The 13,350-nt window shown below is 47.7% G+C and overlaps 1 long non-coding RNA gene across 1 annotated transcript; it reads left to right on the top strand.

Moving 5' to 3' along the window:
• Positions 1–534: 534 nt before the first annotated feature.
• On the top strand, positions 535–13,118 carry LOC142062123 (uncharacterized). Its single transcript, XR_012662376.1, has 4 exons — positions 535–796; positions 2,103–2,225; positions 7,757–7,873; positions 7,960–13,118. It is a non-coding gene; the product is annotated as an uncharacterized LOC142062123 (long non-coding RNA).
• The last annotated feature ends 232 nt before the right edge of the window (positions 13,119–13,350 follow it).

Below are 13,350 nucleotides of genomic sequence, written 5' to 3'. Positions count from 1 at the left end.
GAGAGAGAGCAGAAGAGCTAAGCTTTCAGCTAAATCCAACTCACTGCTCCCTCCAGTCCTTCCAAGCACCGGGTGATGTTTCTCCAATCTCGCCCTGAAGCGGGCCCCCGGTACCCCTCGGCTCTTCCCCTGCGGTTGCCGATCCGCTCCGTACGCCCTTCAGCCTTCCCTTATGGGAGGTCTTATACTCACCTCCGCCCCAGGCTGGGAGCAGGGCTGTCCCCCTCTAGCTCTGGCGTTTCACATCCCCATCCCCTGCCGCGACGCCCCAAGCAGCTCCTCACCGCCTTCCCAGCTCTGAGCCGCGGCATCTGCTCCATCCCCGGCTCACCCTGCAGCCCGGCGTCCCGCCCGCCCCGTCCCGTCCCGCCGCGGAGCATCGCGGTGGCGGGACCTTCCTCCCTCTCTTCCTTCCTCCCTCCCTTCCTTCCTCCCTCTTTCCCTTCTCTCCCTCCCTCCGTCCCTCCCTCCCTCCCTCCCTCCCTCCCCGCGGCCTCGAGTCGCGCCAGTGATGGAGAGAGCGTCACCGTCTCCTAGCAACGCTCCTAGCAACGCTCCTAGCAACCGGGCAACATCTGCTCCCGCTGGACCAATCCGCGCCGGGAACATCTGGGCACCCACCTCCGCGGGCTGCGGCCGGGAGGTGATGCGCTCCTCAGTGGCTGCAGGGACCCGCAGAAGCTGCCACCGCCACCTCCACCGCCACCGCCACCACCTCCTCCAGGAGCAGCAGGCGGCTCCGAGCGGCCAGGGAAGGACGGGGAGCAGCCCTCCCTCTGGAGCCGGGGCTCGCTGGGTGAGTGCCGCTGGGCTGGCGGTGGCTGGGGACAGCACGCCGTGGGGTTAGCCAGCCGTGGGGTTTGCCAGCCGTGGGGTTGTCCGTGGCAGTGAGCGGGCGGGGGGCTCTGCCGGCAGGATCTGCCCAAATGGCTTTAGCAGGTGGCTCTTGGTGTGGAGTAAGTTTTGTATTTGTTTGCGATCCCTCAGCTTTGCTGCATCGTGGAAGAGGGCAAAGAGCTAAGAGGGAGGTTTGCCACTCATCCTGCAGCGCTAAGGGCTGCGGGAAGAGGTGCCTGCTGCTCTGCTGGACTCTAGCATGCTCTGTGAAAGGTCATTTTAATTACAGTAATCTTTTTACGGTCAAAACTGAACTCTGAAAAGTAACCATAGCTACTCTCTCATTGCCCGTTAGAGAAGTATCATCCTCTGGGGTGAGACAACAATCTAAATATAGATGTCTTATAGCTGCGAGACATGAATACGCACACATACGCGCTCTTTGTTTCTCTCTCTTTTGCAGGGTTTAGACCTGTTTATTTTCATTCATGTACATAAAAAGTGTGAGTTTCTCTGCAGACACATGTAAAAGTACGGAGTCTGGGTATGCACATGCATATCTGTGATCATTTTTCTCCGAGTGGGAAATAGTCTTACTACAGCATGCTAAACACTCCCCGCAGAAGGCAAGGCGTCAGCCGGATACTGCTCCATCTACTTGCAGCCTAGAAACTGTACTGTATGTAAGGCAAACGCTGAAACACACACACTGCAATAGCTGTTAAATAACAACGGTAATCTGACTTTCGCCAGCCCTGTATTACTCTGCAGGCAGTGTGGGTGTGTATGTGCGTGTGTGATAGGAAATTAATGCTACTACTCAAAATAATGGTGTGGTTTTAATAGTACCCCTTTAGCTTTCCTCCAAGGCTGACATGAATTAATGGAGAAAATAACGTGCTGTTTTAAAAGGTGCTGTTCAGGGCAGCAATCGTGTTCTAGCTCAGGAAACTTCCGGATATTTAGGGGAGCAAGCTGTATTTTTGCAGCATTTGCTCCGAGACAATTACAGCTATACCACTGAGAGACTGGAATCATTTTTCTTGATGTTTTATTTTACTTCTCTGATGTCTGAAAGGGAGCCTGGGAAGCAAGGTCAAAGTTAGAGAATTGGATGTGACATCAGAACTCTTGTTTTTCCTGCTATTAAGCCCTGTGGTATTTCTGAAATAGCACTTTCCTCTCTTGCGGGCCAGCTACTTGCCATGTATGTCCTGACTTTGCCACCTGAACCTTGTGTGTTTCTCCTTGATCCGCCACGGCAGGTAACCGTTCAGCAGTGCTGTGCTGCCAGAAATGCTCGCTGAGCCCGTGCGAGGAGGAAATCTTACTGGAACTGCTGAGATTATCCCAGAAAGACCCTTTGCAGATTGACTCCGCATCCTCAGGTAACTAACAAGTTTGCAGACTTCAGCTGGTGGGGCTTGCCTTCAGAGTGAGGGAAATCACTTGAAAGGGGGTGAAGCTGGAAATATGATTTCATTCTTTTGATAAAAGCAGTGGGACTGCAAGGAGGGAGACAGGAATAGTCACTCAGTCATTAAGTCTCGCGTCTTTATGCACTCATGAGAGCTATTCAGATGCTTGTGTCTTGCACACACATGTGCCCAAGGAGAATCTGCAGTTAGGCAGATCTGCAAAGCAATCAGCAAATGAAAAGAAAGGCAGTTTTGAAGAGCAAAGCCAGCAGCTCCAGCCAGCAGACAACAGCAGGGCTGTGGGTCCCCACCTTCCCGTGGGTCAATTAAAGGGGGCTGTCTGTGCCTGAGCGAGGAATAAGACACGATGCTCTGGAAGGACTGCAATCGATCGGCAGTCCGTGTGAAATCCTGGGGCTGGCATGTGTTTTTGATCCACATGTTCATCTGCCTGTGGACTGGTAGCTTTGCATTATCAACTGGGAATCCCACAGTGGGACCAGCTGCTTTTCCTGCCCCTGGAAGAAGGGAAATGCAGCAGCATAGTGTGTGAAATCAGAGGAGGGTTTCAGCTGAGCACTCCCTAATTGCAATGTTGGAGACAGGGGGATTTATCACTGCAGTTTGACAGCAGTCGCAAGGACATGATGGTATTTCCTGCCATGTCAAAGTCATGTCTCCTGCTGATAATAAACTCCAGTTTCTGCGTGCTCAGAAGCCTCAGGTTTTCTATTTGTGCATGCAAGAGATAGTCAGAAATGGTTCTGTCTCAGCCAGCTTTAGCCTGCATATTGATTATCTTCCCTTACGCTGCGAGAGGAAACCCTGCAGGGCACTGGCACATTTGCCTCAACCCCTTCCGCGTCCGGCAGGTCTGGCTTGTCCAGCGAGCCTCTGTGCTTGCCCCCTGCAGACGTCTGCATCAACAAGCCAATAGTACCTGCTCGTACAACCCCTTTCACTGCAGCACCGAGCAGGCAGGGATGAATTTTCTTCCCGAGGAAAGGTAGGAGAGGTGGAGGCACAGGCAGGTGTGAGAGCGCTCCTGGGGCAGAGCTACTGTGCAGACCCGGGGCTTGCAGATCCCCCTCTGTTGCCTGAGATGGAAAAGCACAAGCTTTGTTTTTTTTTTTTCCTGGCTATTCAATCATTCGTTGAACTCTGTCTTGCCTCCTGTCTGGTTAGCTTGCAGCGCTGTAGAAATCACCCGGCACTAATCTGTGCCAAAGAGGGGCTCTTGTCGCTGGGTGATGTGGGAGTGCAGGGGCCAGATGAAGAGAATTTCTTGCCATTTGCAGTTCAACTGTGAAGTTGCTGTGTTATAAATCTATTTCCAATCCAATTTAGATAAGATAACTCTCTGTCCAAACATGCCTAATAACTCTGTGGGTACCCCGCCACAGAGCGCTGTAATTATTCCTGGAGAAATAAATAGGAACAGGCACATTTTGCTCTTTCAAAAGTACAATTAAACCCCTCGCGAAGCTGCATTTGAGAGATCCAGGCTTGAGACAGAGGCGTCTATTCCCTCACTGCCTTGTGTGGGATTTATGCTTCAAACTTCCATTAGCGTTAATGGCAGCTACAGCCGCCGTGCTCCGATGTGCCATGCATTCAGAGCAGGCACGCACCGGCGGGGTGTAAACACTGGCCAGCGTGAGCAGGCGGCCCCTGCCCTGTGGCCCCTGAGCCATGGCAGCACTGCCTGCTGTTGCAAATTTTACCAAGTCCTTGGTGACTAGCAGAGGGCTTGCAGCTGAATGCTGGTGGGATGCTGAATGCGCTTTTCTGAGGTTCATCCGGGCTGGAAGGACGAACCTTACACTCAGGACTCAGTGCTACGCTGGTTAGTCCCTGTGGAGAAATTTGGCCCTGTGCCTTGACTTGTGGTGTAGCGCTGAAAAAATGTAATGTGATTAAGATGTATCTGTCTCTGAGCTTGACTGAGGCAGAGGCAGTGACTCATACCACCTTGCTGTAACTGTCAAAACACTTGGCTCGAGAGAATAGCCTTCTACACAAAAAGCACTGATTCAATATGTTTATATTTAAACAAAACACTAAGGGTCTGATTCACTGCGGCATTACTACAGCCTTGTATGCCTGTAACCCTGGCCAAGCAGCCCTTAGGCACACGCAGAGCTACTCTGCTCTGGCTTTCAAGCTAAGTACTCGAGAAAGGCTTGGTCCTTGCAAGCCTTCTGCAAGGAGAGGTGCTCCTTCTAAGCTTTAGCATTGGTGCTGGTGTTGACGGCACAGTGCAAGGGCACAGGACATGCTCTCGTTCTCTTACACCTGCAGACAGATGTGTGGACGTCACCAGCAGCCACAAAAGGTGATGGTGACAATGATACGGGTGGTGGTGGTGGGATGGCAGCTACCCTGAGCACAAGAGCAGACTTTGAGCTTCTGTGGAGCAGCCCTGTAATGGGACTCGCTTGCCTTCGGTTCACATTCTCATGCTGTTGCTGCAGACATGCAGGCAGCACCCTTTCCCTCCTGCAGAGAAGAGGCAGAAGTTGAGGCACCCGTGACATCCCGTGGGAGCTGCTGGGCTGAGGAAGTGGGTGCCCCAAGCCCTGCAGATTTGGAACTTCTGGAATTTGCTAGCAGCTAGTGTGGTGTTGAGCAGCTTGTGGCTACTTTACTCTTACAAGCGGGAGCATATTTAAAAGCAACCTTACAGCCCAGAGGTGCACTTGGTGTTCATTTGCTGGTTGTTTCGCTTTCTTGCTATTAAACCAAGTTACGGACAGTTGTTATAACTTGGCTACTTTGTCTGATGTAAGGTCTTTAGGAATTTAAATACAGCGACCACTTTGCACCCAGGGGGTATGTGTCAGGCTGGTGTCAAACATAACCCCAGAAAGGGGGCGCTAGTTGGATGCTCAATGAACCCACTGCCAGGATGGTCATATGTGTCTCCGCAAAAGCCAGTCCTGTCTGTCTGCTTCTGCCAGCCAGCATCAGCCCCCAGCTCACGGCATGTGCTAAAACACAGCCCGCCCTCCCTCCCAGGGCCAGGGCGCCAGCGCTCCAGCGGCCCCTTGCCAAGGCTCCTTGCCTGGCTCCCTGCTGTTTGCTGGTGTCCCCAGGGCCGCCGGTGCTCAGGGGAGGCTGAATGTCCCACTGTCACCCTCCATCTCTGGGGCAGGGAAAGGAATTCCTGTGGCCAGGAGCAGCAAAGGAGAGGTTTGCCTGGAGCTGGCAGAGCTGCAGGACTGAGCTGTAATATTCCGCACGCTGTGGTTGTCTTTCTTGCCCCTGCACACGGGCTGATTTTCTGCTTGCGCTGCACACAGGCAATGCTAGGTCTGTGCTTCCAGCCTTTTCACTGAAAACCCCTAGAGAGCAAGTTTTAGCATTTAGAGGCTCAGTTTGAAAGGGAAGGATGGGCCCGTGGTTGGCTCATCAACCTGTACGCTGAGTTTGGCTCCTTTCCCAGCCCTGACAGCCTGGGTAGCTGCAGGAATGTCACTTCATCTTTCTGTACCTTTGTGTTCCTCAGAGTGGTGCAAGGAAAACTGTAACGTTCTCCCATCCCACGGCGCTGGGAGCATAAATGCATTTGTGATTGCACTCAGATAACACAGCAGTGGGGTTTCCACCTAGGAGAACATAATATCAGAGTAATTAAATGTCCAGGGTGTCCATGCTATGGTGTAATACAAATACTAGGATAAAACCTGCAAGCAATGAAGGTTGCTGCATATGAATTTAAACCAGCGTTTGCAGCTTCTCAGTGCTAACAGAGGTAGAAGACCACAGCTGTACCCTGGCCCTTGAGAGCTGAGGTCTGTGCAGGGAGCGTCTCTGGTGTGTGCGGTGGTCCAGGCTGACCAAAGCGTAGCGTTGTCCCACTGCAAGAGCGCTTGTCCCTCTCCTGGGGAAACACTGCTGCTTCGTGCAATCCATGTCGGGCCGGGTCCCAGAGCAGGGCTTGGCTCCAAATGAGGTGTTAATCCACCAGCCAAGAGTTTTCTGCCCAGACTTGTAACAGCCTTTGTGGGAAAACTCCATCCTCACAGACTTGAAATTCAGGGAGAAAACACAAGAAGACTCTCTTATGAGGGGATTTATTTTTCAGCCCCTTCTTGTGGGTTCTTGATGTAGAGGAAGGAAGGGAGAGGACATTACTCCTTCCTGCCGGTGAAGGAGGGATGCCACCAGTCCCTGAAATAGTTGTGTGGGTATCTTTTCACTCCCACCTGCAGCTAAGACTCGAGAAGCCCCCCATGCCCCACGGTAGGATCCTTCCAGTGACACACATGACATCTGTGTTTTGGCTGTGCAATACCTTTTGGCTTTTCTACTGTGGCAGAGAAGCAGTCCAGAACCAAGACCTTTATTTCCTCAGAAAACCTGTTTCAAATGTTCCCCTAAGGAGATCTCCATTTGGGGAAAAAAAACGTGTCCCATAGGACCTGATTTTGAGTTATGCTAAAACGTGGCTGTGGATATTTTCTTTCCATGGACTGCCTTTAAATGTCAGCATAAGTTTTTTAAAAATAGTGCATTTAAAAACAACATAGATTTCTTACAAAAGTGGGGGTTTGGGAGGGGATGATGCCACCCACAAATGCACATGCTTCTCTTGTATTGTCTAGTGAATAGAAAAGCAAAAGCCAGTCCTGGCTCTCACTGGGACCCAGTGTTCAGCAGACTGAACACCACTGAAGTTACAGATCTCATTAAAGTGCTGAATTAGCCCCATGGCACATTTGCATAGAGATGAGCAAGCTCGGAGCAGCCAGCCAGGCCTGGCTGCGGGTGTGTGCAGAGCCCTGGTCCTCCCCAGGGCTCTGCTCTGGGGGAGCAGACCTCCACTGGGGTCTTGTCACAGGACAAAAGCCCCGGTAGTCCCTTCTCTTACCCCAAAGGCTGAGCCTCCATCCTTTGTGCCCCGTAAAACTGAAGCAACCCAGAGACCAAAGAGCTCCACCATCCTCCCACCAAGCTGGGGCTCTCCGGCTTCTCTGGGACGACACTACCACCTAGTGAATGCGTTCTGTATTGGTTTTCTAGGGAAGCCACGGAGCTCTGTGCATGGTGTACGGAGATTAAAACCCTTCCCTTGCCCCACACACACCGCAGCGTGGCGCAGGGACCCCTCCTCTGCAGACATGTGGCTCCATCCTGGTCCCTCCTGTAGTGCGTGGAGACCTTCCCAGCTTGGGCATGTCTCTCGCCCTGCTCTGTGAGGCCGTGGCTGAGCAGGGGTGCCTGGCACTGGCAGCGTGTGCCCAGTGCTGTGGTTGTCACTCCGGAGTGGGGCTTGCTGTGCCGGCAAGCCTCAGGGTGCCAGCTCAGAAATGCCTTCACATTTGCCAGCCTCTCAATTATTTTTCCAGTGGGTTCAGGGCTCCAGGTTGAGGTTGTGTCATCCTGGCTGCATCCCGCCTCTGGACCTGTCCTTCCCCTACACGCTGCGGACCCTATGATGTTACAGCCACCATGGCAGCAAGCATCACCGAGCCTCTTTTTCTTCTCATTTTACGCAGAGCTGATCTGATCGGGGCCTACCAAAGACATTAACGACGTCGAAAGTAGCCTACTTTAAGAGAAAATATGCAGAAGAAGAACATTTACATCAAGATTACCATGACTATTGTCCAAAAGTGAGTAGCTCTCATTCCAGACCCCCTGCTCCCTCGGTTTAATTCCTCGATACTAAAGACCCATTTGCTTGCTCTTTACTCTGCAGCACCTGATACTACCCGAGGACCGGACTTGTATTCTAAAACTTTCTCTCCAGAAACTCCGATTCCTGGATGACCCTGAAGCCTATCTCCGTAGGTCTGTATTAATTAACAATCTGTTGAGGAAGATTCACCTAGAGACAGAGAGGGAGAGCTATGAATACTTTAAGGAGGCTCCATGTTATAGGACTGCTTACTCTGATGCACGAAAACGGCTGAAGTTTATGGTACAGGAGTGCTGTTCCCAGTCGCTCTATTATGAAGAGCTGCATTCGTATCGCATCGTGCCTTACTCTGCAGAGAACGCCGTTTACGGAATGGGCTACGCGAGCAGCCACTTGGAGCAAAATTCTCAATTGCTTATTTATAAAATGAATTAAAGTAGCTGTTAGACCCACTGATGTTTGTTTCTGAATGCTTGAACTGCTTATTGAGATGTTAAGATGAGGCACTAATTGCAGATATACTTGTGATCAAAGGCGGATGTGTTCAGAGCTGAGTGGAAGGTACTTTGAATAATGCTCTGCAGTCCCCGCTGCTAACTCCCTGGCTCTGAAGTACCTTGCCATACACACAGAGCTGGTGCAATACGGAGGTTCTTACCTGCAGAGACTGTGTGCAATGTGTTTTGTAGAAATAAAGCTGCATTTAAGTTATCTGTGTGTAGATACAGACGTTCAAAATTACTTTGCAGTTAAATTATGCCACCCCCAGTGGAAGGGGAGCCCCCAAAGCAGTGGAGTAGTCTAACAGTGAGGAGTAAAATGCAAGTTATTTACTGCAAGGATATAGGTAGAAAGTTTCTTTAAGGAATGCTTTGACCATCAAGGAGTCAGTGCCAAAGGAAACAGCCTTTTGCTTAGGATTTTCAGAGATTTAACATGTTTGCTACTTACAAGACGCTCTGAGATTTGCAAGGTGTTTTTTTTTTGTTGATTTTTTTTTTTAATAATTGCATTCACCTTTTACTTATATTATCTCTTAGCTGGTATCTACTTTGCTATTTTAATACAAACCAGAATGACTCACAGGAAAGATGATTGTTTCTTCAGCCCGTCATCAGTGTTTCCTTCACTTCATTTGATTCTTTCCCTAGCTGTTTCCCTGATACTTTTTTGCATGCTAATTTGCTGTTTGGCCAGAGGCTCACATTGGTGCTAGGGAATAGACAGTAATTTCTTTTTATGTGGAATAGAAAAAGCAGAAAAACAACGCTAACTCTCATAGATAGAGAATGAATGTATCTGACAGATGTTAGTAAAACCTCAGAGGTTCTCCTGATGAAACTACTCAGCATTAGTAATAGCGTTTCAGGTTAAGTGAAATGACAAATTTCGATCTGGGAATTAACCTTAGAATATGTAAATATATATTTCACAAGCTATGACGTGAGAAATGTTCAGCAAATTGATGACTACAAGTGGAAAGTTTTATAGCTGCCAAAGCTATGTCATGAAAATACCAAAGAGTAATACAAAGGAAAAGATGATGCTCCAGCAATGGGGTCAAAAGCAAAGATTGCACTATTAACCTGGGGAAATGTGATTAATGAGCCTGTAAACTATCTGTTACCGATACAGCTGCAGTTCACCTGCAGGTGACTCGCATCCCAGAATTGCTGAACAAATACACGAGATGATCTGAAGCCTGTCAAAGTCCTACAGGTCTCCTGGCTTACAGTGAAGAAACCAGCTTTGCCTTGCTGGCTATCACCACTTTAAGGCTTTAAAGCAAAGCAAAGAATAGCGCACACTCAGCTGGAGGCAGATATGTATCTAAGAACATAACTTTTTATTTTGAAAGGCTTTGCTCATGCAGATGTGGCTGATGCATTATACAGTATGAACAAATACCATTGCTCGCCAGGGATGTGCTTCATGTAGGATTCCTTCTGCAACCCTGCTTAGAGGATCCTAGTCGTGCGTGTTGCACATACCATTGCAGGTCTCAGGCATGTGTTAGTGCAGGAGAAAAGGCAGAAAGGCAAAAGCAGGAGGTGTAAGGAGCAAAGTTAACGCCGATATCAGTAGTTAGAAGCCAGTACAGGTTTAGGAGACAGAAGGAAATGGTGAAATCCAGATATTTTTTTAAATGAAAAGAAAAAAAAAAAAAAGAAGGCTGCAGTCTAATTCAAAACAAGGATAACCTGCAAACTGGAGAACATAAACAGCACAGATATTGTGGGAAGGCTGGAAGAACAGGGCAGTGCTGTTCGGGAGGCGCTATTAGGCGTGACGAATGTTCAGGTTTTTGTTTTTATTTTGAGACAAGGCAAATTTACTTGTCTCTTACAAAAGGGTGTCTTTAAACCCTCGGTCAGTGTAATCTGGTGTCAGAGCTGCTTGGCTATGTGTGTGGTTATATTCCTGCTGCGCCTGGGCTTGCACCAGCCCAAAATCATGTGAATGATTAAGTTCCCATTTGGCATAGTTTGAGAAATCTCCAGCTAAAAGTGGCCGTGCCCATCTCGACAGGGGCCGGCTGAGAAAGGCCAGGCTAATTATCAGGTGTGTGGAGCAGCCCTAATACTGCCAGTAAAAGCTGGCAGCAAAACCAGTCTGCTGCATGGGATGTGGGCTGATGATACGATGGCTGTTGTGAGAGGTGCCATTATCCCCCAGAGAGCTCTCTGGCCTCTGCTGGCACCTTGCATGCCTCATGAGGACTTAGGGGCTGGGCTAGGGACATTAGAAGACTGCTAGGTAGTAAAGGAAAATTACTTCTGTCTTCTGATTTTTCAAACTATGTAATTTTCCTCTCTGAAGTGATCTGATTTATGCATTTTTTTGTCTTCGTGTCGTTTTCGCCTGAATTTGTAACAATCTAGCAGCTACATAAAATGCTAAAATGTTTTTTTTCTCTCACTGACCTACTTTGCTATATTCGGAGGATGGTTCTGGCCTCAATAAACAAAACTTTTTATGTAAAATTAATAATGTTTAAATGGAATGAAAAAGCTCAGTGGGCTAAAAGCCTTTAACTTCACCTGAAAAAACTCATTGCTCCCATCAGATTCATCTTTGAAGAGTAACTTCTTTGCCTGCTGAAAGAGGCAGATACTTTCTTGTCCATTGAAAGCTTCTCTGATAACTGAACAGACATAACAGACAAAAATCTGGATCAGATAACAAAACTCCTTGGGCGACCTGTGAAAGAGGACGATAGTTTACTCCTGTTTTTCTCATGTTGTTTTCTTGAAAAAAAAACATTGTCTGGATTTTTTTCATTTCTACTTGCTCTAGGAGCTGTTAGAATTTATTATTTCTTTCTAGAAAACAATCTGGGTTTTATGGTTGACTTTTTTATGTGAAATTGAATCAAGGGTCCACAATTCTAAATATTTTAAGCATGCTCAAGTTTTTACTGCCTTCTGCTTTGCGCAGTCATTCGTGCTGTTGAAAAGTGGGTCTGAAATACTCTATTTTAGTGCTTAAAAACCATAGTTTATGGGGTGATAGAGAAGTACAAAGGTGCAGTAACATTGCAAGTTACTCCTGAAATATTTAATTTAACACTTTTTGAATTATATGCTGATTTCAACATTTAGTTACCAAGTTACCGGGTACCAGCATTTTAATACTGCTACATACAGTGATTTTGCTTTTTTGGGTTTGTACCTACAATTCAGCTCTTCTGGCTTCTGATGTGTGAATCTGTCTGTAGGTGGTCAACTTTCAGTGATAGATATATATATATATTCTATTATGACTGCAGTAGGAACTCCTACATATGGGCTATGTTTGCACTGGATGTAAAGAAAGTCCTTCCTTCCCTTTGACTCAGTTGCCTTGGAGATAGTATATTCATCAGAGAGAATATAGACGAGGTGGGTGACAAGGACAGACTTGGAAATGATAGCTGATCATTTTGAAAATAACTGGCTTAGGGCAATTCATTTTCTTCTCGGAATAGCAGCACACTTGACTGTAATTAGTGTTTAAATGAGTTAGGTTTTCTTTGTGCCGCTTTTCCCTAACTGGCTGTAAATGCTGGGCCTGATCCTGGACGCAGAAGAGGCAGTGGTGGCTCCATGGGAGGCACGGCGCGGCTGCATGGCTGTGTGCGTGGGGTCACCTTCTGGCGCTGCACGAGCTGTGGCTGAAGGCAAGAGGGGTACAGGTGCCAGGAGGCAGCCTGGCTCAGTGGGGCAGCATCTCTGCCTGTACGACCTGGTGCAGACACCCCAAAATATTAGGGCCCTGATCCTGTAAATGCTTCAGTTATCATCTAAGTTACTTTGCACAGGTCCTCTCGCACAAGCCAGAGAGGCTCCTTGTGTACTTGACGCTCAGCATGCGCGTGAGTGTGTGCGGGGCTGGGGTTGCTGTGCACCGCAGAAACACTCCTCAATTGCCTAATTATCGGTGAAAATGATTATCGAGCTGCCGCTTGAGTTCTTGAATACATTTATATTGCACTGTAAATTGAACTTTTGTTTTAAATGAATGTGTTGAGTATATGGACTATCGTGCCTTAAAGTCCCATCTTCATACAAGCCTTTGTATATGTTCTGTAAATCTGCAAACCATGTATAGCTGATGATAACTCTGTGCACTCTATACAGATCCGGTTCAGTACTCAGCAGGGCCTTGGGAAACACGACCCTGACCTCACTTTGCAATGAAAACAGAGGTCTATGGCAATTTACGCTTCTCTTCTTTTTCAGATTGCTTTCTTCTTCACCGTTCATGAAATTCTGTTTTTCTGGTTTCTGTCATAACTGGGTTCTGGGTTACCTAAAATGCCAGACACCCCTCGCAGGAACTCAGAAAGTTGTAAAAAAGTTGTCTCCAGCTTTTAAATGCCATCTGTACAGCGCGCTCTCAGCAGGGAATCACAATTGCATATAATAACTGTGGCAGGTGTTGTCAAGTATATCTTCATATATTTGACATGATTAACAAAGCAGAAAAAGGAGCACCTATTTCTATTGAAATGCATGAGCCTGCATCATGTTAAATACATGGTGATTATACACCACTTAATTGGAATAATACCTACTGGTTCTATAACAAAAAATGGCTTTTTAATGTTTAAAATTATTTGGGACCTGACTAAAGGTTTTTATGAAATTGTTTTCTAAAGTGAATAGTAGAAAAATGTACATGTATTTTAAATATACATATGATATGCATGTTATTAATAAAGATCTATTTCTATTGAACCAGATGGACTGCCATTGAATATATGCTGTTTGGTTAACAAGCTAACATGTAAAGTTACTAAAGAAAGGTTTCTAACACAATCAATCCCCTGAAAAATTTTAAACCCACAGATTCTTTGAGGGACCTGGATCCCTGAGATGAACCTGGACTCATCTGACATCAGTGCAGAGCTGGGGCAACTCCTCTGGGTCCTGTGAAAACCCTGGCAGTCACTTGTCATGCCTGGATCCC

The sequence above is a fragment of the Phalacrocorax aristotelis genome, chromosome 9 (genome assembly GCF_949628215.1).
Source record: "Phalacrocorax aristotelis chromosome 9, bGulAri2.1, whole genome shotgun sequence".
Classification (NCBI taxonomy): domain Eukaryota; kingdom Metazoa; phylum Chordata; class Aves; order Suliformes; family Phalacrocoracidae; genus Phalacrocorax; species Phalacrocorax aristotelis.
This window is presented reverse-complemented; position numbering and strand designations above follow the sequence as displayed.